We start from the raw sequence: 24,498 nt of genomic DNA, 5'->3' as shown, positions 1-24,498 counted from the left end.
CATTCTGCTGGGAAGGAGATGCTGGATTGGAGCCCTCTGGGTTGTATCTCTTCTTGAACCTTGTTATCAATCAATAAAGCTATCTTGGTTTTCTCCTATATACTGGTGTATTTGTATGATTGCATTAGTGTATTTGATTTACTTCTAATCCTGAATCATTTATGAACATGAATATTTGCCTTTGTGTTGTGTTCTTCTCTTGTCGCAAGTAGTTGTTCTCTTGTCACAGGTAGCTGTTCTCTTGTGATCTCGTGGGAATCAAGTAGTTGTTCTCTTGAGAAAGCGAGGAGGCAAGTAGCTGTGAACACCCAAAGAGAAGAGGATCTAGATCGAGGGACAAACAGAAGACAACGGTAAGTCTATCGATCTCCCCTCTTTCATATTTCATAAAGGAAGAAACCAGAATAGTTGTATCTGTTTGTTGCTAAGGCACTGTCACACCTTAGGTGGATAGGATCATCCTGCATAGGCATTTTTCCCCACAACATCTCTCCAAAGGATCACAGCCAAGAGGGCTTTATGGATTAGGGTTTAGGATAGGTATAAAGTGCAGAGGGTTGTTTGATTTGATTTTGATTGGGGTAGTCACTAGATGAGTGAATTGTAGAAATTCTCACTGTAGATCACCTGATAATGCAATATACTAAAGCAAAATGCTTGATCTACTTCTACAAACAAACTTGCAGAAGTTTAATCGATTTTGAGCAAGATCAAATAGAACACATATAACAGATGAAGAAGAAACAATCACACATGAACACAGAAGAATACTCTGGGGAAAGCCTCAGCTAAAAACCCCAATCTTTGTATTATCATACAAGTGGAAATATCTCAAGATTACACAAAGCTTTAGCTCACAAGCTATCCAACTCTCAATACAATCCCTCACCACTGCTCATAGACAGAATAGACAACACATATGCCTTCCTTTAGTCCTCCAAGCCTCCTATTTCCTTGCGCAGTTTCTCCTAGGTCCTCAAGCTGCCACCTATGTGTAATTACCTCACACACTGCTCACTAACCTCTGAAATAACTACGCAGTCCTAAAGGAGATAATTCCTTTTGCATGGATGAGTTTCCTTTATAGAAAAATTCCTACAACTGATAGTACATTGTCCCTTCCTTTAATCTCAACTAGGTTTTTCTTTGAACTGACATGCATGAGTTATTTATGAGAGAAATTCAATTATCTGGAGAACAATAGTTGCATGCATGCATGCATTAACTGACTGAACTCACAATTAGTTCCTCCAACTGTTTGGAACTAATTTAACTGGACTTAACTCAGTTAACTGAGCTAACTAATTACAACTCAAATACAACTCGTCCTTATCTCCTTAATTAAGGGATAACTTCCTCAATCAAAGGGATAATTGTTGCATGTCTTCACATAGACTTCATGTTTGATTTTCTCCAACTAATTAACTCAAGATGAATTAATTAATTATTTTAAAAATAGCTGCTAAGCTCAAATTCGAATTCTAATTCTGAATTTTAATTTAGGACCTAATTAAAATTAGAATGTATCCCGAAATGCTATTTATAGAAATTTTATTTTTAGCATTTTTGTTTTTTGCTATTTCCAACAGAGTTGGAGTATATCCTAAAATATTATTTATAGTAATGTTATTTTTAGCATTTATTGTTGCAATTTTCAACACTCCCTCTCAACAAGAAAGGAATTCAACTCGAACCCAATCCTGAACCTTTAGAATCTTCTGCATGCAACACTTATCTCAAGTGTTGTTGCTCTAGCAACTCTAGTAACACAAAAAATATCCAACCTAAATCAGAATGATGCCTCTATCATCAAAGTCTCTGACTGTTATTGCCTCTGTTGACTGAAAACTTTTCACCTCTGTGCTCTTTAGTATCTGACTGCTCTAGCCTCTATCACTTTGATCTCTAACTACATCAATCACATTGATTCCTCCTGCTGCATCCATGTTGCTGCTGGTCCTATCTCCCAACACTGCATCTGCACTACACCTCCTCTCATCATGTTACATCGTGCTACCTGATGAGCCCAAAATTTGGTAACTTGTTGGGCTCATTTGGCCTAATTATCCTTGTTCAATCCTTCATTTTTCATAGCTTATGCATTATTTTTCAGTATGTTTATGTCATTTTTACGAATAAGGGTAGTCACTCTTCCTAGGTGGCTAACACGTGCTCATTTCAGGTTTTTTGACACATGTTGGAGCAAAACCGAGCAATCATGGGCTGGAAGACAACCAAGCTTGGGGTGAGGATTCGTAGGGGGGCTGTCTATGGCATTAAATATCCTTCCTCGGGATCTTCACCCCCAACTCCGAGCTCCAAAGGCCACCAAAACCGGATCTAGAAGGCAGCCAAGAAGATTTTGGAAGAAGTTGTCTACTCACAGTTTGGGCAGCCAAGTCCCATAGATTTAGGAGGCCAGCTAGGGCCCTCGTGGTGTATAAATGTTAAAGCCTCAGCCTTCATGAGGGACTTTTGAAACCATTGCATATTTTGCACTATAGTGTTGCTAGCTTTACTTTGTTCTCTTGTAGCCATTGTGGCATAACTCTTGACTTATGACTATTTTTTGATAATGAGAAGCAGTCTGATTTTATATCAACTCTGAGTTTCCTATAAGAGCCATAGCTCTCGGGGTTGGGCCCAACTTGAGAGCCTAGGACCTCGTTCTTTGTACTGTTACCTTTCCTTTATGCATCGTTTTTCTCCTTTTATACATTTGAAACATATTTCTATTGGGCAGATTTAGGTGTGTTGGTTAAATAGGTCATTGTTTATGAATAGAATTGCTTCAGATGTTTAAAATGGATTGGTAGAATAATAACAGGAAGAAGCTTAAAAAAAAATGGGTTAACAACACTCTCTGTTTCGCCTCATCCTTATTGGATCAGGGGCTGGAACTGAAGAAACAGTGTTGCCCCAAAAAAGACACTAGCTTGCTTGACCATGCAATCCTTAGTGTACTGTTTTCACTTGCAGAAGTTAATTATGGGTTTAGATCTTAGAAATGTTCTCTACATGATTGATGTACATGGTTTTCTTTCCCAATAACATTTTTGTTCATTCGTTTTATTGACAGTTAAAGTAGATTAGCTAGGACTTTGATTTTTTGTAAGACGTTGTTGATTCGGTTAAATGTACATTGTGCAGGGCATCTCGACCACTCTCTCATCTGCCTAAGCCTCATCAGAGCCAGTTGTTCCATCTCCTAGCTAGGTTCCTCATCTCACATCTGTCCTCTTGCCCACGTAACCCTACCTTTTTGTGCAATCATTGTTTCAGCCTCCTTTGAGCCAATTTAGCCATCTACACCTTCTCGCCACTCCATCCACCAGTCCCTGGGCCACTACCAGACCCCTATCCTACCTCCATATCCATTCATGCATCTCCCCTCACTCACGCATCCACCAAAAATCCAATTTTTAACCATCCTGTAGAAATTTTTGAACATCCTGTAGAAATCCCTGAACTTGCTGTAGAACCCCTGCAGACTTCCTGTAGAAGCTCACAAATGAGGTTTCTTGAGAGGCAGACTTTGTGAAACTCTCTGGAAGGGTGTTAGGGACCCCTTAGACCCTCTCTGAACCTTCCCGACCTCTTCCAAGCATTTCTCCTCCTTGATCCACCCCTGCACAGTAAAACGCCAGTCAAAGGCACATGCATGATAATTCTAATAACTTATTCAAAACTACAAAAAGATGTTTTCTTCAGGTAGAGGTAGTCTAGACACATGTATTTTGCCTCCATAGAAGTAATGGAATTCCTTTCAGTAGTTTGCATTCTCTCCTTTGCATCAGTAGGACTAGCTGGTAGAATTAGGGTTTGCTAGGGTTTGCGTTACTTTTTGGCTTTCAATTCTTTCCGCAAGTAGATTAACTTCCTTTGAGTTAGCTTTCATCCATCAGTTAAAAAGCTTCTTCTAAGAGCTCATAGAAGTTGGCTTAAGCCCCTAGCAGGACTTGTGCGAGCTGACCAAGTGACAACTGCGGCAAGAGCTAGTACTTGTGCATACAGCACCATCGCTTCCAAGTTTGTTACGAACTACCGGGTTGATATAAGTAAAGAAGGGAGTCCCAGGAGTTGCAGCATTATTGCTGCAATACTGGAGCCCACCATCTTTTTGGTGCCATTTCCGGGGAAGCATCAGAGTATTTGTGATTGCTGCTTTTCTTCTATTTTTCTACTCTTGCCTTCTGCTAAATAGTTTATTTCATTTCCATTCTGCAATTTCATTTCTGCAAAAGTAAACTAGACACTTCCTGCTTTCATAGATTAGACTTTCAATTCTGCAAGCGTAACATAGAATTTCAATTTTGCAAGCGTAAAATAGAATTTCAATTTTGCAAGCGTAGTCTAGTATCTCTTTCTCGCAATTTGATTTCAGCAGAATAGATTAGACCTTTCCTGCTTTCATTTCAATTCCGCATTTTCATTCCCGCAAAATAGATTCTAGTTAGTTGCAATTCCATCTGTTTCAGTTTTGCAGGTACAAGCAGAGAAAAAAACAAAAGCAATCAAAAGTCTTTCCATTTCATGCCTCGTAGGAATAGAGATAAAACCGGCAAATTCTTACCCAATACCCCCACCACATCACTGAGTCAACCTTCTCTCTTCTTTGGTGGCAGTGATACAGAAGAACATATAGGTGAAACTCCTGAGATATACGAAGATCCTATAACAAAAGAAGAGTTAGAGAACACTCCATCTGAAGCCATGGCTAAAATCCGAAACGGTAGAAGAGAAGATGAGAGAATAGAAGGTGCCTTTCCCATCTGAGAGACCAATGGAGACATGAAAATGAAAAAAATAAGCCCCTCTGCTTTACCTCACTTCCATGGGTTGACTACTGAAGACCCTGATACCTTCCTGTTTGAGTTTGTTGTCCTTTGTCGAACCTATGATTATACAGAAGATGAGAAAAAATTGAAACTCTTTCCCTCTACCCTCAAGGATGTAGCACTACGCTAGTTCATGGGGTTACTTGGAAACAGTATCACCACTTGGGCTCAGATGCAGCAAGCTTTCAATACCAAATACCAAGACTACTGTAGGTCCAAGGAAGCTAAGGGAGAAATCTTTCGGATGACCATGGGAAACGATGAGTCTTTAAAAGATTGCGAGGAAAGGTTCCAACTTAGCTATAAACAGGCCAGGTGCACACTTGACCCTTAATCTCTAAAGCTGGTCCTGCTCCGAGGAGTCCCTGAAGACCTTCTAGACACCCTTCACATGCTAGCTGGAGGAGATATTTACCAACTATCTTATGAGGATATAAAGACTGTGTTTAGAAACCACTCTAGGGCAGCCCGGAAAAGAGGTAGGGGAAACCCACTTTCAGCTAGTACTACTTTCTCCAAGCATGAGTTTGCTAATCAGCTGGAGGACCTCAAAAGCGAGGTGAGACAAACCATTGCCATGCAACTTGATACATTCTGAATCCAACAAAAGAAAGAGGAAGCTGAGAGGGCTTTGGCCATCTTCTTTCCTAGGTGTACAAGGAAGCACCCTAAGAACGAGTGTCCATTTCACTTAGTAGAGGTATGTTTCGTTTGTGAGGAGGACCACCCCACAAACCAATGCCCAACCTTACCAAGGTTTAAAGCCATATACCAAGGGACTGAGGCACCCACTGAACCTCTCTACTTCCTCAACCAAAGGAGGCCGCATGGACCTAGACCTTACCAGCAGGGGATGCAAGGGGCATCCCAAGCTTATTATAGCCCCAACCAATCTGCTCCTATGCCTTCTTGGGGTCCCCCTGCTCATCCTCCCTAGTCTGCACCTCCTCTGTGGTCTTACCCACCTCAATACCACACTCAACCCACTACTCATTCGTTTCACTCACATGTCTAGCCACAACCTCAGTGGAATGCACCTCAACCGGGGTGGAGGCCCCAGAACAACACTCCTCCCACCATTTTGCCTCAACCACCAGCTCAACTACAACCATTACCTCCTACTCCTCCAAGACAACCCCAAATACCTGCTCAACTAAACCCAAACCCCAACAACCGACAGGACCAGCAGGTATATACTGGGGAAACAACATGCCCTACCTATGCTGTGGAGATCCAGGAGATCAACCTGTGATCCGGGAAGACTCTTCCAGATCGCCAACCTCCTCCCCCAGAGGATGAGGAAGATAAACAGGAAAGTGAACCCAAAGCCATTCCACCCTTTCCTGAGAGACTAACAGTAACCACACAACCCAACCCAAAAGAGAATGAGCTTCTGGGAGAACTCAAACAGTTGTGTGTGAAGATACCACTTCTCCAGGCCATCAAAGATGTATTGATATACAACAAAATGGTTAAGGAAAAGTGTTTCAGGCACCCAGGCAGGCGAAAAAGAGATGCCTCAACTATCAGTGTCATAGGGAAGCTGTCTGATCTTATGTTGGGGCAAGTAATCTGTCCAAAGTATTTGGATCCTGGGAGTCCTGTAGTTGATGTCCACATCAATGGCACCATCATACCCCACACCTTGATTGATCTAGGGGCTGCCATTAATGTGATGACTAGGGACACCATGCTCAAACTCAACCTTCAGGGTTCCTTAAGGAAGACCTCGACAGTCCTGCAGCTGGAAGATCGCTCCACCGTGACTCCCGAAGGGATTATGGAGGATGTCTTGGTCTCTGTTGACTCTTGGGAGTATCCTGCGGACTTCTTGGTCCTTCAACGAAAGGCAAAGCTTACTGGATACCCCCTTATTTTGGGAAGGCCTTGGTTAGCCACTGCGGATGCTTACTTAAGCTGCCGAGCGAGAAACATGACCATCAAAAATGGTCCTATGTCGAAGCAGCTAGTCCTATAACCTCCTTCCCAACCTCTGTTAGAGCATGACTTACCACTTTGGTTGGAAGAAGGAGAAGAGGATGAGGTATACTTTGCACCCTTGTGCACCTTAGAAACCACCAGGGGAGGTCCTCAAACCGAGGATGATTTGATTGAGACCTTGATTCAGAATCCACCTCCCAGTGCATTGTCTTTAGAGGAATTGGTGGAGGATACTCAAGCCAGTACCTTAGTGGACCTCTGTGTGACTGATCCAACCTCTCCCAGAGATAAGAATGTGGAGTTTGGTCCCGAGAGAACTTTAAAGATCATCTCCTCCCTATCCCCTTCCCAGGAAAAGGAGCTGTGTAGCTTGCTGGCTAGTCATCTAGATGCTTTTGCTTGGAGCTATAAGGAGATGAAAGGAGTCCATCCTTCGGTCTGTACCCATCACATCTACATTAAAGAAGATTGTATACCGGTCAGGCAACGTCAGAGGAGAATGAGTCCAGCCCTTAAGGACATTGTCAAAGAAGAATTGCAAAAATTGTTGGATGTAGGATTCATCTACCCCATCTCGGACAGCAAATGGGTTTCCCCTCTGGTGTTGGTACCCAATAAAAATGGGAAGTGGAGGATCTGTGTGGACTACAGAGAACTAAACAAAGCCACCAAGAAAGACCACTTCCCTCTACCTTTCATAGATCAAGTGTTGGATGGACTGGCAGGAAAGAAGTTTTTCTCTTTCCTAGATGGGTTCAGTGGGTATAATCAAATCCAAATCATCCCAGAGGACCAAGATAAGACCACCTTCACTTGTCCTTGGGGTACCTTTGCCTACCGAGTCCTTCCCTTTGGGCTATGCAATGCTCCTGCCACTTTCCAGAGAGCAGTATTGAGCATCTTTTCTAAGTTGGTCCATGATTCGGTGGAAATCTATATGGATGACTTCACTCCTTGTGGGTCCAACTTCCAGGAAGCATTGTCCAATCTAGGAAAAGTTCTAACCAAGTGCATTGAGATGAACCTATCCCTTAGTCCTGAAAAATGTGAATTCCTGATGACTGAAGGGACCGTGCTAGGACATACCATTTCTTGCCAAGGGTTACAGGTGGATCCTAACAAAATTTCTCTCATCAAAAAGGTTCCACCTCCTCAGAAGGTAAGAGATGTTCGGAGTTTCTTAGGCTTAGCGGGATATTATAGAAGATTCATTAAAGACTTCAGTAAACTAGCCTTGCCATTGTTTGGCCTCTTAGCAAAAGATGTTGAGTTTAAATGGACTGACGACTGTCAGAGGGCTCTGAATGAATTAAAGGATAAGTTGGTGTCTGCCCCGATCTTGAGAGGTCCAAACTGGGCCCTACCTTTCCACATCCACATTGATGCCTCGAACAAATCCATAGGGGCAGCCTTAGGACAAGTTGAACAAAAACTTCCATATGCCATATACTTTGTCAGAAAACACTTATCCAAGGAAGAAATGAATTATACTGTAACTGAGAAAGAGTTCTTGGCCGTAGTCCATTCCCTGAACAAGTTCCGACACTACATCACTGGCTATCAAACATTCGTACATATTGATCATGCTGCAATTAGATATTTAATGAATAAACCTGATGTGAATGCTCGTATTATTAGATGGTTACTTTTGTTGCAGTAGTTTGATTTGACTATTGTTGAAAAACCAGGTAAAGAAAATGTTGTTGCTGACTTCTTATCTAGATTGGATTTACATGTAGGTGAAGAGGGGACAGTGGATGACTAGATGCCAAATGAACATCTGTTCGCTATCTCAGTACTCTCACCCTAGTTTGCTGACATAGCAAACTACCTGGTCTTAGCACAGTGCCCTCCGCATCTATCCTCAAAGGAGAAGAGCAGAATCGTGAGGAAAAGTGCCTCATTCACTTGGATCGGGGGCAACCTGTTCAAACTTGGCCCCGATCAGATCTTAAGGCATTGTGTAAGGGAGGAGGAAGTCTTTGACATCCTCCTAACCTGTCACAATGGGCCTTGTGGAGGACATTTTGCAACCAAGAGGACTACCTTCAAAATTCTACAAGCAGGTTACTATTGGCCCATGCTTCATCAAGATGTCAGAAGATATATCAGGCAATGTGACCGATGCCAAAGGATGGGGAAATCGACTCCAAGGGACGAAATGCCTCTCCAACCTCAAGCGACTCTTCAGCCATTTGAGAAGTGGTGTATGGATTTTTTGGGTCCTATCAACCCTCCTTCAAGGCAAAGATCTTACATCATTGTGTGCACAGACTATTTGACAAAGGGGGTGGAAACCAAGGCAATCAAGGCAGCGACAGAAGAAAAGGTGGCTGAGTTTTTAAGTGAAAACATCTTCTACAAATTTGGCTACCCAAGAGAGTTAGTCACCGCTCAAGGAAGCCAGTTCACCTCCAAATTAATTGAAGACTTGCTCGCTCATCACAAGATCAAGCATAGGAATTCCACCCCATATCATCCTCAAGCAAATGGGCAGGTGTAAGTCACCAATAGAGCATTAGAAGGGATTTTGACTAAGGTGGTGAGCAGCAGCAGAAAGGATTGGGAAGATTGCTTGGTTGAGGCCACTTGGGCTTACAACACCACCTAGAATACCACAACCGGTTTCACACCTTATGATCTGGTCTATGGGGAGAGAGCTTTGTTGTCAATCGAGTTCGAGTACAACACATTGAGGATGTCAGCTCAGCTGGACCTAGACCTCAGCCATGCTCAAAAATAAAGGTTATTGCAGCTGAATGGGTTAGATGAACACCGAATGCAAGCCCTCCTTCACTCAAAAGTGGTTCAACTTTAGAGGAAGATATGGCACGACCGGCACCTCAATGACAAACAATTCCAGCCGGGAGATTGGGCGTTGCTGTATGATTCCAGACATAAGGATTTCAAGGGGAAGCTGAGGACAAGATGGCTAGGACCATATGCAGTGGAGAAGTGTAATGAAAATGGTTCCATCCTTATCCGAACCGTTGATGAAGAAGCCATCCCCATGCTCGTCAATGGGCATCGACTAAAGATCTACAGGAAACCTCTTATTGTACCTGATTTATTGTAAAGATTATATTAGTAAAAGTATTTATTCTTATTGTTCATTTTTTGTTCTCAATATAATTGATTTAAATGGTAAAAGTAACAATTGAAAAGAAATATTGATTCATGCCCCCTCTCAGTATTTCCAACATTTATACACTCGCAAGAAAGTGAGGAAGGAATATCATCCAATCTTCATAAAATCGAAGAGGCTAATAAAGAAAGCAAGCGGAAGCAGCAGTTTACCAGGATCGAGACATTCCAAAAAATATCATTGAGGCAACCAATGATAATTTTCTGCAAGCTAATCTCATTCTGAGTTGTCCTGAGGGAACTTTACCCGATATCAAACTGATGACTAAGACGTGGCAGGAATGTTCCAAGAAAAGGGTGGAGATTATTGATCAACTGACAAAGATTAACTTAGAGAGACATTGGTAGTTCTTGGTAAAACCACACAGTTACTGGCTAATGATCTGATGCCTATCGAACATGACCTTACAGATGTTGCCAGCATTGAGAGATTCCATCTTCACCATCCAGATGCAGATTCATCCAAGATCTCCCTGAGAACTAAAAATTCATGTTGATATATATCAGTTTCAATAGCTCATCGAGGACAGTTTTCCTCCTATGCTTAGGAAATTTGTTGCAACTAATTCCAAATATTTTCCTTTTAGTTACTTTTGTTTAAGACTGCTTGAATTTGTTATTGGATTTCATATCTTAATCTTTTTTTATCAAACTATAAATTCCCTCTCTCATATGGAGACGGGGTTCTGAATTTTTGTAAGAGAAATCTTAACTTGCACTATTGTAATTAAGGTTTTTCTTAATATCAAGTTGAACCATTTCATTTCTATAATGAGAAGATCCATGGTGTATTGGGTACTATTATCCTTTATCTATTTATTTGCTTAAAGTAGAATGGAATTATGTTTTTGTTCATAGTATATGTGTTAAAGCAATCTCTCATTATCACTATTGGTGTGTCTAATTGAAATTTCAAATTATATGTGAACAATAAGATCTCAGTATATGTGGCGATTTTATCAACTAATTTAATTAAATATTTAATTAAATTGGTTTTATTTCTTGGAATTAACATCATAATTACATGATGATCTATATTTTTATCATAATTGTGAAATATTTACAATCATAGATACCATAACCTTACCCAAGATAAATAGTATTATATTAGTTTCTATTTTAGTTTCTAGTCATATTGGAGCATTATATCTTTATTTACTCCATTTTATATTGTTTTATAGAAAGGGAAACTGGTCCCATAATTCCAGTCGGAACCATCATCCCAAACAGAAAAAGATATGTTCTAAGGTCCTGACTAGATGGTTTCCCCCAATGTTGATGTAGTCATTCAGGACCATCAATAGACCCCTATGGTTCTAAATGTCCAAACTACTCCTCAAGCAAGTTTTCCTCCACCTGAACAATATCAACCCCAACTTGACCCTAAAGTTGACCATTTTCCTTCTTCACTTGTTGTTTCTTCATCCCTTTCTTCCTCCTTGCCTGGTGAAAGTCTTGATTCTAGTAACTAGGAAGCTAAGAAGAAGAAGAAAAGGATGAAGAAGAAGAAGAAAAATAAGGAGAGGGGAAAACAAGCAGCCATTTCTACCAATGAAACTAGTATGGACAAATATTCCAATCAACCCCGCAAAGTTAAATTCCCTTGAAATTTATGTAAGGGTGACCACCTTCTTAGATATTGTCCCAATGTTCCCAAGTTATTAGAAGTGTGGCCCACCAGCTCACATCATCCTTTGTCATCATCTTCTAGAGATCATGTTGGTGACAAACCATTGGCTAGTGATCATGAGGTTCATAGAAATAATGGTAAATTTAAGTTTCCATGTATTTTATGTGAAGGGAATCATCATATTCACCTTTTTCCTTATATGGATGAAGCCTCAAAAGTGTTTGAAAACCTTACAATTTCTCAGCCTCAACTTCTAGCTAGTTATCGAAAGTTTTCTCTAAATCCTCCACTAGGTGTTGAAACGATTTATTAGAATCCATCTCCAGTCAATATCATTGTCTCTCAATGTGAATCGTATGAGTATGTTCCCGACCAACCATTGGTTGAGAAAATGGTTGAATCGATTCCACCTTTATTTGATCACACCTTTCCCATAGAGAGTGAATTTCATATTGCTCAGGTTCTTCTCATTTCTTCAGATTCCAATGAATTGGGGGGGAATCCTCTCATTCCCATGACACTAGGGGGTATCTCATTCCCATAGCACAAGGAAGAAGTTCTCTCATTCCCGTAGCACAAGGGGGTAGTTCTCACGTTCCTCTGACACCCCCTCCAAGTAGTATGGTCACTTCCTTTGATTGGATTCAACTGGCAAGATATCGTCTTCCTCCTTATCTGCCTTTCCAGATCATAGTACAGGATTAAAATATGTCGGTACCTGGAATAATCATAACCGAAGGTGCATCTGTTAGTATTATGTCCCCAACTACTTGGCAAGATTTAGGTTCTCCAAAGCGTGTGCCTATTACCCAAAATATAGTCTTTTAATAGAGGAACCAGTCAACTATTAGTAATCCTTCCTCAGTTTCCTATTACTTTGGGAAGAAAGACTATCTATATCGATGTGATGGTAGTGCAAGGCCCTTTGGATTTTAATTTACTCATTGGGAATGACTATGTTTATGTCATGGGATCTCTTGTCTCTTCACTCTTTCGTGTGATGTGTTTCTCACATGAAGGAAGAATTGTGACCATTGACCAACTTTTATTTGTTGTTCCTAATTATATTCCCAATCAACCAATGTCCTTAAATGGTCCTTATATGAAATTGGTGTCTCCCCCACCACAGATTAATTCTATGGCAACTTGTTCCATGCATGCATCTACTAATGATCTAGTAGGTGATGTTGTGCATCATTTACTCTGGGCATTGGAGTCTGATCTTTCCATTAGATCCTTTTATACCTTCCAGAGCATTTTTCTCCCATATGATGAGAACCTCTTGGAATCCATGGCCTTCTGCAAGTCATGATCAAGGTTCCCGAAGGAGAGTTCCTTTTCCATTGTCAAGCTCTTTAAAAAATGAAACAAGGTTCCTGGAGAAGACTTATTTTTCTTGTGTCAAGCTCATTAAAAAATGAAACAAGGTGTTATGAGCAAAGTTTCTTTTCTTCTGTTAAGCTCCCTAAAAAATGAAACAAGGTTTGTGAGCATAGTTATTTTCCTATGTCAATCTCGTTAAAAACTGAAGCAAATCCCCTTCCAATTCGAGTCTTTGATTAGATCTCGTAAATTCCTAGTTGAGTGTTTCACTTGATCTCGTAAATGAACCTTCATTCCATCCACCTATTAGTAACCAGTATTCTACTTAGGTGAATGAAATGAATCTTGGGGGGCATGTGCCTAGAATCGCATTATTATGTTGGGGGCACAAAAACTTATTTCAAGCATAGTTTTCCTCTATTTCAAGCTTGTGTAAAAATGAAACAAATCTCAAGCGTAGTTTACCATGTTTCAAGCTTGTGTATAAATGAAACCATTCTCATCCTATCCTTTTTTATTGTTATTTTTATCAGCCTGTTTATGAAAGATGAACCTTGGTTTTCTCTTCCCATCATCACCATCTACTTGGTCGCTGATCATACGCTTTCACTTGGTTGTTTTACCCTTTCCTAAGGAATCGTTTCGATGAGTGGTCTTATTAGCTAGCCTCTTGACCTTTGCATGTTTTGAGTAGTTCCATCATGACCGAAACTAGTTTCTACCATTTATACCACTCATTCCTCCAGGAGGAATCCTCTTTCAGCTCTTTTCATACTCCCTAAACATGAAAATATTATCGAGCACTTGCCTTTCCAAACTTGTTAAAGTAAATGAAAAGATGTCTACTCAATATATGTTTAACCCTTTTCCAGACTAAGCTACACTATTTATGAAAAAGGAATACCTTAGTTGAACATGGCTAAGAGATTCTCATGAGTATTGTTTTCTAAATTTCTAGACTCAAAAGACTATATACAAAAAGGAACCTTTTGAGTTTTCTTTTTCACCTATTTTTCAAACTCTTTAAACATGAAAAAGGAGTTGAGTTAAACCTTCGTTAGACTCGTAAAAACATCAAATAGAGATGGACTCATCAAACATGATGGGACCGAACCACTCGTTCTCAGGGTTTGTTAAATATACTCGAATGGATTCATCCGAAGGATGAACTTACATATCAAGCATATTTTATCCTCCTCAAGCTTGTTAAAGTATAAAGAAGCAAATACTAGCGATGGTTGGATAAATTGGGAAAATGGAATATTTTACCTATTATGGAAGTGAGTCACTCTTGAACACAACACTCTTCCACTTCATCTTTGTAGTTGTTGGGTTGGGAAATTTTCTTGTCTCTTGGTTCATCACATCATTCCAAATCCTCTATTTTCGGTTTTGGGTCAATGTTGCCAACTCCATTCAGTGTCATCAATGTGTTCAAGAGAATTCATTTAGTTGATATATTCTACGATACTCTTAAGCCTCTGTTCCATGTTTGTCATTCCTGAACTAGTTCCACATTGATGTCATTATGTCTTGAATCATGATACCCATTTCATGTCAGTGATGGGGGATACATAAAGGCCATCCTGCGATGGGTAGCTTCCTGTCGACATCAGCTCATTATCTAGGAAGTTAACTTAGAAACTATTCCTTCAGTACCTTGGTGCTTTCATACATTAATAGCAAGTTTCCTTGCTCTCGGCAATAGGTTTTCATCATTGGCCTTCGAACGAAATATTATGTGTGGTGTTCAACTCCAACTCATTCATTCACACTATACAGATTGTCTTGTTGTACCTTGAGATCCATTAACATCATCAGTGGTTTCTCTCACATCTATTAACAACTTACATCATTGTACAATTATCATATGGTGTCTACCATGTTCGACTCCAACTCCTTTGTTCACATGGTTAGACTCATACGCTAAATGATCGAGTGATGAGATAGAAGACCCCATATCTATTTTCATCCATCTGAAATGTCGTTTCAGGATTAATGCAAAATTACAATTTATGATGGCTATGATCATACAAATAGTCATCCAATCATGGGTCTTCCTTTTTTCATCAGTGGACATTTCTTCTTGATCATTTTTCATGTAATGTTAGCTTATGTGTTGAGCATGGGTATGCCTCCCTCAGTCTAAGAGATATCATGATGAAAATGTATTGTAATAGATGATGATATGACTAGATTTTCTTGATCTAAACTTGTCAAAAGGTAAAGCGCTTCATCCATTAACCATTGTTTATTACTTTGTGCTTTAGGGGGGAATTTGTTATAGGCCATTTTGTCACATTTGTTCAATAGGCCCAAAAAATAGATCCATCAACATCCATGAACACCTTGTCATTATCCCTACACAAAGCCCTAAGAATTACTCTCCCAAACCCCTAAGTTTATGACCTTGATTGCTTCATTCTAGTGCTTTTAAGGCCCAACGCACCCTGGCCCTTTAGGGATCTGCGTTCAGTAATAGGTTATTAGCATTATGACTAATGTGTTGTCCTTGATGGAAACCTACTTGATATTGATGTCAACATGATGTTTATGTAGTGTGATAGAGAGAATGGACAATGGAATATCAATTTAGAGGCAGAGGGATTATAAAGGTGAATTTTAGGAAAGTATATGTTGGTCCTGTGAAGAAAAGACATGTACAAACATAAGTATGATGAAGAGAAGTCGCATACAGTTTCCACACATAAGTATTTTCAATACCAAGGGTCTTTACCATGGTATTAGCCCATATTAATGAGCACAACAATAGTTATTTGATTCTGTCAAAGAATACCATCGGCATTACTAAGGGATTGGCCTATGGTATTAACTAAGGCTTATACTATATAAGGATATGGAGATCAAGTGTTAGGGTGTGCATGTGATGGATTATTTATGAATGACTTGATTTGAAATAGGTGTGCACCAGGGAGCATGGAGATGGATTAGATCTAATAGATATGAAATGACTACATATTGAATAATTTGTTTATGGTTTGATAGATCTGTGATGATGATATCATGATGTGTGTTTGTATCATTGTATGTCGGTATCTGGGATTGATAGGTGTTGTGTTGTGCATCGAAGGTATGACTCAATGATCGTTTTCCAGAAATAAGTTGTGTACATACGTGGAACTTCCTCTGGGTGGTCCTGTATACATTCTAAGAAAAGTTCAAAATTTGTACACAGGTGTCAAATGTGAGAAGCACATACATATGTGGAATTTATTTATAAAATTCACATACATCTACTAGGGTTTTGCAATATGAGTTGTTAATGGTGTCTGATCAGTTCTGTTATGTTTATTGTTGTTTGTTGATGAAATCTATCTTATGATAATATGTGTTTAATAATGTTGGTTGGGTTGAACTGATTGTGGAATGAAATGTGGACTTGCAATGATGGTGATCTATATTTCGCTCATAAATATGTAATGGTTTCATTATGTGATTGAGCAATTGATTTATAGGTATAGTAATGTAGTGTATTTAGATATGTACACAAGTATTCTTCAAGGAAAGCGGGTACATATGCAGGTAGGACTCAGAATAGTAGTGTATACAATCTAATATATGCTTGATTAGGGTTTGTAGTGACAGCAGTTAGTTTCTGTGATGGTTAATAGTGTTTGACTTGGTATGTTTATGAGTAGATATGCATTGATATGATCTATTATGGTTTAGTTTGATGAGGTTGTAATGGCTGATTGAGATTCAGTAATGGATTTTATGATTCGGTGATTGGGTGAGTTAATTCAGTGATTTATTTAAGTATTGTTATTTGGTGTTGACCTTAAATTATGATAATGGGTCTAGTCTAAAAATATGATGAAAAATGAACTACATGTTTTTTAGGCGCATCTAGTATGAAATATTATGAAATGTGGTCCACAGAGGTACTGAGGGTTATAGCCTTCAGTGAGGGAGTCGAAGCTTCCTTCCAGTAGTAGTTGGTTAATCTGATTAGGGGGTTAGAGATCCCTTCCAGTGGGTGTTGGAGAATGAGATAAGGTTGTAGCCTTATTTAGGTGGGTGCCTATGTACTGGTATGAGTATCCACTAGTACAATATTGTAAGATTTTTTCCTTTATAAAAAAATATGAAGACAAAGACGACGACAGTGGTGGTTTTCTCCAACACTGGGTTTCCACCTAAAAATCCTGTTGTCCTCATGTGTTGATTTCTTGATTGTGTGTGATGGTTTATTTTGTTCTTACTTCTCATGTTTATTGTTAAATTAAAGGCTAATGAAGTAATGACACCCTGGTTAAAGTAGAACATATTATGAAATACATGAAAAGTTAGTTAACTAGATATACGTGGTTTTCCTTCATCATAGTCACGTACATATGTTGTTTTAATTAATGACAGTAGCGTACAGAAATATGTATAAGAAATTGAAAGGTTTAAGTGAGTTATAAAATATTAATTCACCCCCCCCACCCCCTCCTTAGTATTTTTCCCAACACATGTTGCTTAGTTCTACTCCTACTCTGATTAGAGCAGGTTGTCCCTTGCTAGGGGTGCGTTGATTCTAGAAATTCAAGAAAAATAAAAAGAATCCTGAAGCTTCCAAGAGTTGTTACAATCATTTACCTTGGATAAAAACTTTGAATCCTATCTGATATTACCTTGGATATTTCACCTCTTATCCCTTGAGCTCATCCTCCCATCAAGAGTGGATCTCAATCCTAGATTGTTAAATGGATCATAATTCCTAAACTACCATCCTCTCCTATATATTTACTGCCATCCACAAGCTAGAGGTTCGCTTTTCGATACTAATCATGCCCTTATGTTGTTGCTTTTATCATAAGAGAGTTATAATTCCCATGCATTAGGGTGGCTTTGAGGTGTACATTGTGGCAAGAAAGGACAAGTCAACTTGGAGGGATCTCTACAAGATTAGCTTCCACTTTTGGTTGTAAACTCTCTCCCTTTCATATTAATAAAAAGAGTATATTGTTTTCATATATGCGTTATGTTATTTTTACATTCATATATTTCAATGCTATGTTGATCCATTGAATAGAGTCATTGGATAGTGCTACATAGATGCCTTAGATCTTTGGCTTGTGTTGTTTGTTTGTGAAGGTTCTAATTATAGCGATCAGAGCTACAATTGGAGCTTACAATCAAAGAGGAGAGAATATATTGTGATGGATCACAAGTAAGCATCTTTCCATTCTCCAATTTCTTTAAGGAGAACTTTATAGTCTTTGATTTTTTTTTCTAGACTAGGCCACTAGGTCTAGGGAAGATACTTATGTCTGCAGTCGTCAATTCCATATCACACCTATAGTAACTCTTTTTAGAATAAATTCTTCATATGAAGTCCTACCAAAATTATTCCAATGGGAGACTAAAGAATATTCAATTGTTTATCTCCCATAGAAACAAGTTTCAAAAATTCATTTATTTAGTAGTTCAAAATTGTCAATTAACAATGAATGAGGTAGAGTTTTCATTATGTTGTTTTTAAGATAGGCAACCACTAATTTAGGAATAAATTTTTAATATGATCTCCAAATGAAGTGATTCAAATTGCTTTTTAAACAAACTAAAATATCTATATCCCATATAAACATGTTTTGATATGTCAAATATACTAATGAACAATCAAGATGCAGATTTTCCACAATGTTGATTTTATGACCAATGGTTTTAATTTGGGCATAAATTTTCCATTTGATGTCGGATTGAGGTGATTAAAATTGCGTTAGAAATCGTATTGCAATGGCTATCTTCATTAGAAATATATTTTAAAAATTACCTATTTTAGTACCTCAATTTTGACTATTCCAACTCTATTTTTAAGGGATTTCCAATGTCAATTTGCTGCAATAATCAAAAAATCATGTTATTTTTCATAAAACAAGCCATTAAGTGTATGAAATATTTGGTTTCTATTTGGATCAAGACTTAAATAATTACTCTAGAAAAATTCTTCAACGCCCATTTTTTAGATCTTAATATATGGCTGTTAGAAAAATTGAAGTTGTTTGATGAGTTTGTAAAAACAAATTGCATTATCACTTCATTACACATATTTAAACAAGAAAAGATTTTAGCTCATAAATTTTGTGTCTTACCTTGAAGTATTTCATTTTATTTTGAGAAGCTCCTTAAGCCTCATTCAATTCTTCCTTCAAATGCATTCCTTCTTCTATAGATTTACCTACCAATGGGTCAATAAATTGAGTGGTCCTTACTGCACCACATGTGGAAATGATTGAAATAGGTTATCAAGAAGTCTAATTAAATTTATTCATGCATCCTATTTACCATGATTTATTCTATATTATGTTTCTCAATACAGTTTTATCTATATGCTTCTATTCTAAACTAATTCCATTTGATGGTTCTCTGGCAATGTTGCCAAAAATGTCAAGTTATTTTAATTATCTTAATTTATTGAATTTTTCAACCAATGTTTGTAATTTTATGAAGCATAAGAACAATATTTGTAGGAATTAGTTCACTAAATAAAATTAAAGGACAATCTATTGCAGCCAATAACCTCCTCCTATGACGCAAGTCCACTTCCCAATCAATTAATTTTAATCTCATCAAGTGAAATGGTGTGGCCTCTGTGAATGTGTGTACTCGATTACAATTTTAATCCCAATAAGTGAAGAGTTGAAACCTCTATAACAATGTAAAAGAATCTAAAATCATGTTTCATATCTTATCCAATGGAGTCAACTAAGAAAATATTTCAAAAATAAATAAATTATTCAAATTAAAGAATCTTTGCATAAACAACCATCTTGCATGGTTTCTGCCTGGAGTGCTTTTCTGGGTCATGGGGTATTGATCTTTGGGTTGTTGTTTTGGGCCTCGGGGTTTTTACTACTTGTATTTTTCTAAGTTCAATTTCTCACTTAAGTAGAAGGTTTTTACTATAAACATTTCTCTGGTGATGTTGTTGTCAAGTTTTTATTTGTTGGGTTTTGTGTCGAGTTGTCTTGAGTCAAGGACTTTGTTGGGTCCCCAATTGTTATTTATTTGTGTGACTGGAGGGGAAGGGGGTTTATTATATAACATTGTGTGTTGAGCTGGAAACTATGGGGATTTCCCATGGGGGATTCGCAGCAGGTGGACTATGACATGGATATCAAGTATAAGGGTTTCATATTTGTGAGCCCAGGGAGTTTCATGAATCGTGGGGAGGTTGGTTATTGAACAGCAAGTGGTATTGAGCGAGGTATTTTGGCTTTCTTAAGTATGTCATGGATGGAATACCATTTTTCGATTAGATATCCCCTTTTCTCAATGGTTTCTCCTCAATCTATGTTGGTTCATTCTCTAGAAAACTACTCTTCAAGGTCATTTTCCTCGGGCAGTTTAGTGGGTGGTCTCTCCTCCCCATTTCTTCATTCTTGGGGATTTGGGTCCCTGGTCCTTCTTGGAAAATTTTTGTTTGTTTTATTAGTTTTGGTGCCTCCTCTCCCCTCTTACAATGGGGATTTCACTTCTCTTCTTGTGTTCTCATCAGGAGGGGGTTTTCCGGGGGTTTTTTAGGCTTTCTCGAATGCTCATGTAAACCTGTTGCAATCAAAAGAGACTTGTGTCGTTTACTACATTGGGAAAAGGTTGGGGACATGAACGCACACCTTGGGGTGGATTCGTGTCCATATGGGGTAACTGAGGAGGAAGTTGATCCTACCTTATATAATATTCGACAGCGTAGGGTCACAAGTAATCAAAAGAAAAAGGTCATGGTTTTGAAGCATGTAGCAGTAGCAGTTTCATACAATTTATGTTTGGGAATGGATGTGGAAATGGCCAAAGCACAAAATATTGTGGATAAATCTATGGTAGGTCGGGCTTCAGTGTGAAAATTCAACAAGGAGTCCATTATATAATGGAAAGACCATATCTGCATCCTAAGATCCCGAAGAACCTTGACATTTTTATGTTGGCAAAGGGGTTGTTTCAATTGATCTTAAAATCACATGAGGTTGTAGTACACGTCTCTAGTGTTGTCTAGTCTATTGACTCCACTCCCATTATCTTCAAATTCTGGGATGCAGCCTTTGACTCCAGTCGAGAAAGAAGTGTGTGCTTTTGGTTTGGGTGCGGTGGTCAGGTTTACCAACTCACATGTGGAACCACCAAAGTTTCACAAATTGAGGAAGTAGAATTGGTTGTTTCATCGAAGTTGATTACTCTTTTGAGGAAACTAGGGATTTGTCTGTGGCACACATTTTGGTTAGTCTATATCTAAGGAAGAGATTACATGAGGCCATCAAAATTAGGATGGAAGGGGAGCATATTCAGGTGGTGGATTATGAAGCTTTTTCATTTCGATGCCATCAGTGCCACAAGTGCATACATTTTGTTCAAGACTGTAACATGATTTTCCGTCAGGCTAGAGGTTAGGCACCGACTTCAAAAAAACAGTGGGTGGAGGATGGAGGTGTTATGGATGTGGATAGTGTGTCGGAGGAGGGATAGGAGGCAACTCCATCATTTTATTTGGGATCAGTAGCCTTGAGTGAGATGTAAACTAATCCCTTAGTGTTATATTTTGTTAGTTAGGTGGCGATTGTAGCTTCTTCTACCTACATTTCAACATCTCATCCTCCTTTCTGGGAAACTTCTCACTCTCAACTCCATGATTCATTGCTTATGTTTCCTTTAGTTGTTCTTGTTATGGTTTATGTGCATGTGTATATTAGGATTTTGTCGGATGGGTCTCTGAATTCAGTTTCATCTTTTCCCACTACAAATGCTCTTTACCCTATTCCCCTTCCAAAGTTAGGTTTCATTTCTCCCAAGGCTTCTATTTCCTGGGTATTTTCGAGATAGTTAGAGAGGGGGAGTATTCTTAAAAACCTCAGATCCAAAATGATTTTATCCATGTCTAAGGTTTTTCAGGAGGACTTGGCCTTTTCCCTCTCTCAAGTACTAAGTCTAGGGGGTGGGGTCAAAAATCAAATTTATCTAAAGCCAAAGATAAGGCTAGTGAGGAGATGGTTGTGAGTCATCAATATACGGGGCACTTAGAATGTTTCTTACCCTTGAAAGTGTTCCATAATGAAATTTATCTCAGTTAATTGTAGAGGTTTCGCAAGCGATCCCAAAAACCTTTCATGAGACGTTTTCTCCAGATCGAATAACCTGATGTTATTTTTCTTCATGAAACCCTTGGTGAAGGGTTTGTCATTAAAAGCATTCTAGAATCTATCCTGTCTTATTACCACTTTATAGCAGACGATGCCAGAGGGTGTTCGTGTATTTTAGCGGTAGGGTGTGATACAAGTAAGTTTAACATGGAATATTTTTGGAGCTTCCCAAATGGTCTCAGGGTGGAAGGACTAGTGAAGGATTTGAAAGTTAGTATTTCCTTTGTAAATATCTACGGGCCACATATAGACAGGGTAACTTATTGGAATTAGATGTTCAATAAATCCTTATTAAATAGGGATAATCTAATTATGGGGCTGATTTAAATTTATCTATTGGGGATTTGGAATCCTGGGGCACCAAAGCCCGAGCATACCCTCTATCTGATTTTTTCAAAAACCATTTATCAACTAGAAATATCCTTGACTTGGTTGCGAGTCGTATCATGCCAACCTGGAGGAATATGTGACTAGGTGATGAATTTATTGCCAAGAGAATTGACATAATTCTGATTGTTGAAAATCTAATTCAGTGTTTTCCCATTATTTTGTTAGTGAGTGGGTTCTAGGGAGATCTCCAACCATTTCCTGATTCTTTTCGAAATCCTACATGGAATCCATAATTTGGCTAGTCCTTTCAAAATGAAATCCAATTGGGCTCTTGATTTGGGTTTTTCATAACTCTTTAAAGAAAATAGGTGCCATTTCTCTCAAGGAGCAAGTAGATCTACGGTAGCTCATTTCCTCCAAAACTGAAAAGACGTAAAAAAAATTAACGAAGGAATGGGTAGCCAAACATAATTTGGAGGAGGATTTGAGTATCAGTGAGATAGAACTTATGAACGAGAAACATTCCTCTATCATTGGTGATGTTGTTCCTTCCCATGTTTCCAGGGATAATTTTTTCTAGCTCTGTTCCAAAATAAAGGTGATTTTAGCCTCTAGGGAGGCCACATGGAGATTAAAAAGTTGGGTAATTTGGCTGGAATATGGTGATGAGAACATGAAATTTTTTCACTCTTATGCCAAAGGGAGGAAAATTTCAAACATTATATGGAGTATGAGGGGACTTGGGGGGGGACCTGTATCTTCCTTTGAAGGACTATCACAACTAGGAATGAACCATTTTAAAACTTTATATTCTGAACTTGTTGGTAATAACATCATAGAGGTGATTAGGGTTCCACAATACTGTAACATTCCTCATGAAAATTCCATGTAATAAATGTTAAAAACAATAACCACAGATGACTAGGACACTTATTCCAAGCTAAATGTTCGGCAAGACATCCTGGGGCATGTTCATTTGGTTGTTTATGGCAAAGGCAATGGCTAAGGCATTTTGGCACATTTATTTATGAAAATAATGGAAATTAGGAGAAAAAGGAGTTGAAAGGTCACAAGTTGCATGTGAGGAGGAAAATGAAGGAAAATAATGGAAAATGAAGAAAATAGAGGCCTCTTTCATAAAAAGGCTTCTGAGGATCAGTTGGTAACCTTTTGTCTGTTCAATGTTGGAGCTCTCTCCCATTATTCTCTCTCTCTCCTACTCTTGGATACTTAGATATTTCTTGGAGCACTTTTGGAGGGTGTGGCATACTTGGATTCTTGGACCAAGAAGGCAAAGGAAAAGAAGAAAAGTGCAAGAAGGCATCGACATCTGCAGCTACATCATATTTTCTTGTAGGTATTAGGTTGCATGTATGATTTCTTCACTATTTTTGGCATGCATGACATATGCATGTTGATTCTTGGTTGTGATCTGTCATTAGCATGGAGGATTTCCTGGATCTGGTGGATTGCCTAGACTTTCCATTTCATGGATAAACATGGTGATTTTGGGTTTACTTTCATTATTTTTTTTTGTTGGTTCTCATGTTTCCTTATTTTGGGTTGAGTTATTAGTCCTAGAAGCCCTTGTTGAAAGAACGCTCTGGAAGCCCTGTAACAGCTTGGGTTGAGTTACTAGTCCTAGAAGACTTGGTTGGACAAACATTCTAGAAGACCTTGGTGGGTTGAGTTACTAATCTTGGAAGCCTTGGTTGGACAAACTCTCTAGAACCCTTGAAGGCTTGGATGGAGACCAATCTGATGATGGTTTTGGTGATTTCCGATCGTGAAGTGGAATCATTGTTTGATGGGTTGGGGTGGATGGATTCTAGAAGTCCTAGATGAGTTTTTTATTGATGTTTTCTATGATATCCCACATTCATGCTTGGAATATGGCATGGGGGTGAATGGCTGAAGAGAGATTTGGCTCAGCCATTCTACGGTCAGATGGAACGTGGTAGTCCCATATCTGATTGGTTCATTGCATTCATTAATTAGAAATCATTTCCCTTGATTTCCATGTGTAAAGGTACTGAATTACTTATGGATTTGATAGTTTTCATGTTTATTTTATTTTTGTTCCTATTATTTTGGTTATATCCACATTTTATGACCACAGATATGTATGGATTTTAGCATGTTTTTACTTGTATAT

The sequence above is a fragment of the Pinus tabuliformis genome, chromosome 6 (assembly GCF_031772625.1).
Source record: "Pinus tabuliformis cultivar Carrire ecotype Pingquan chromosome 6, CPIR1, whole genome shotgun sequence".
NCBI lineage: Eukaryota > Viridiplantae > Streptophyta > Pinopsida > Pinales > Pinaceae > Pinus > Pinus tabuliformis.
Note: the sequence above shows the minus strand (reverse complement) of the source record.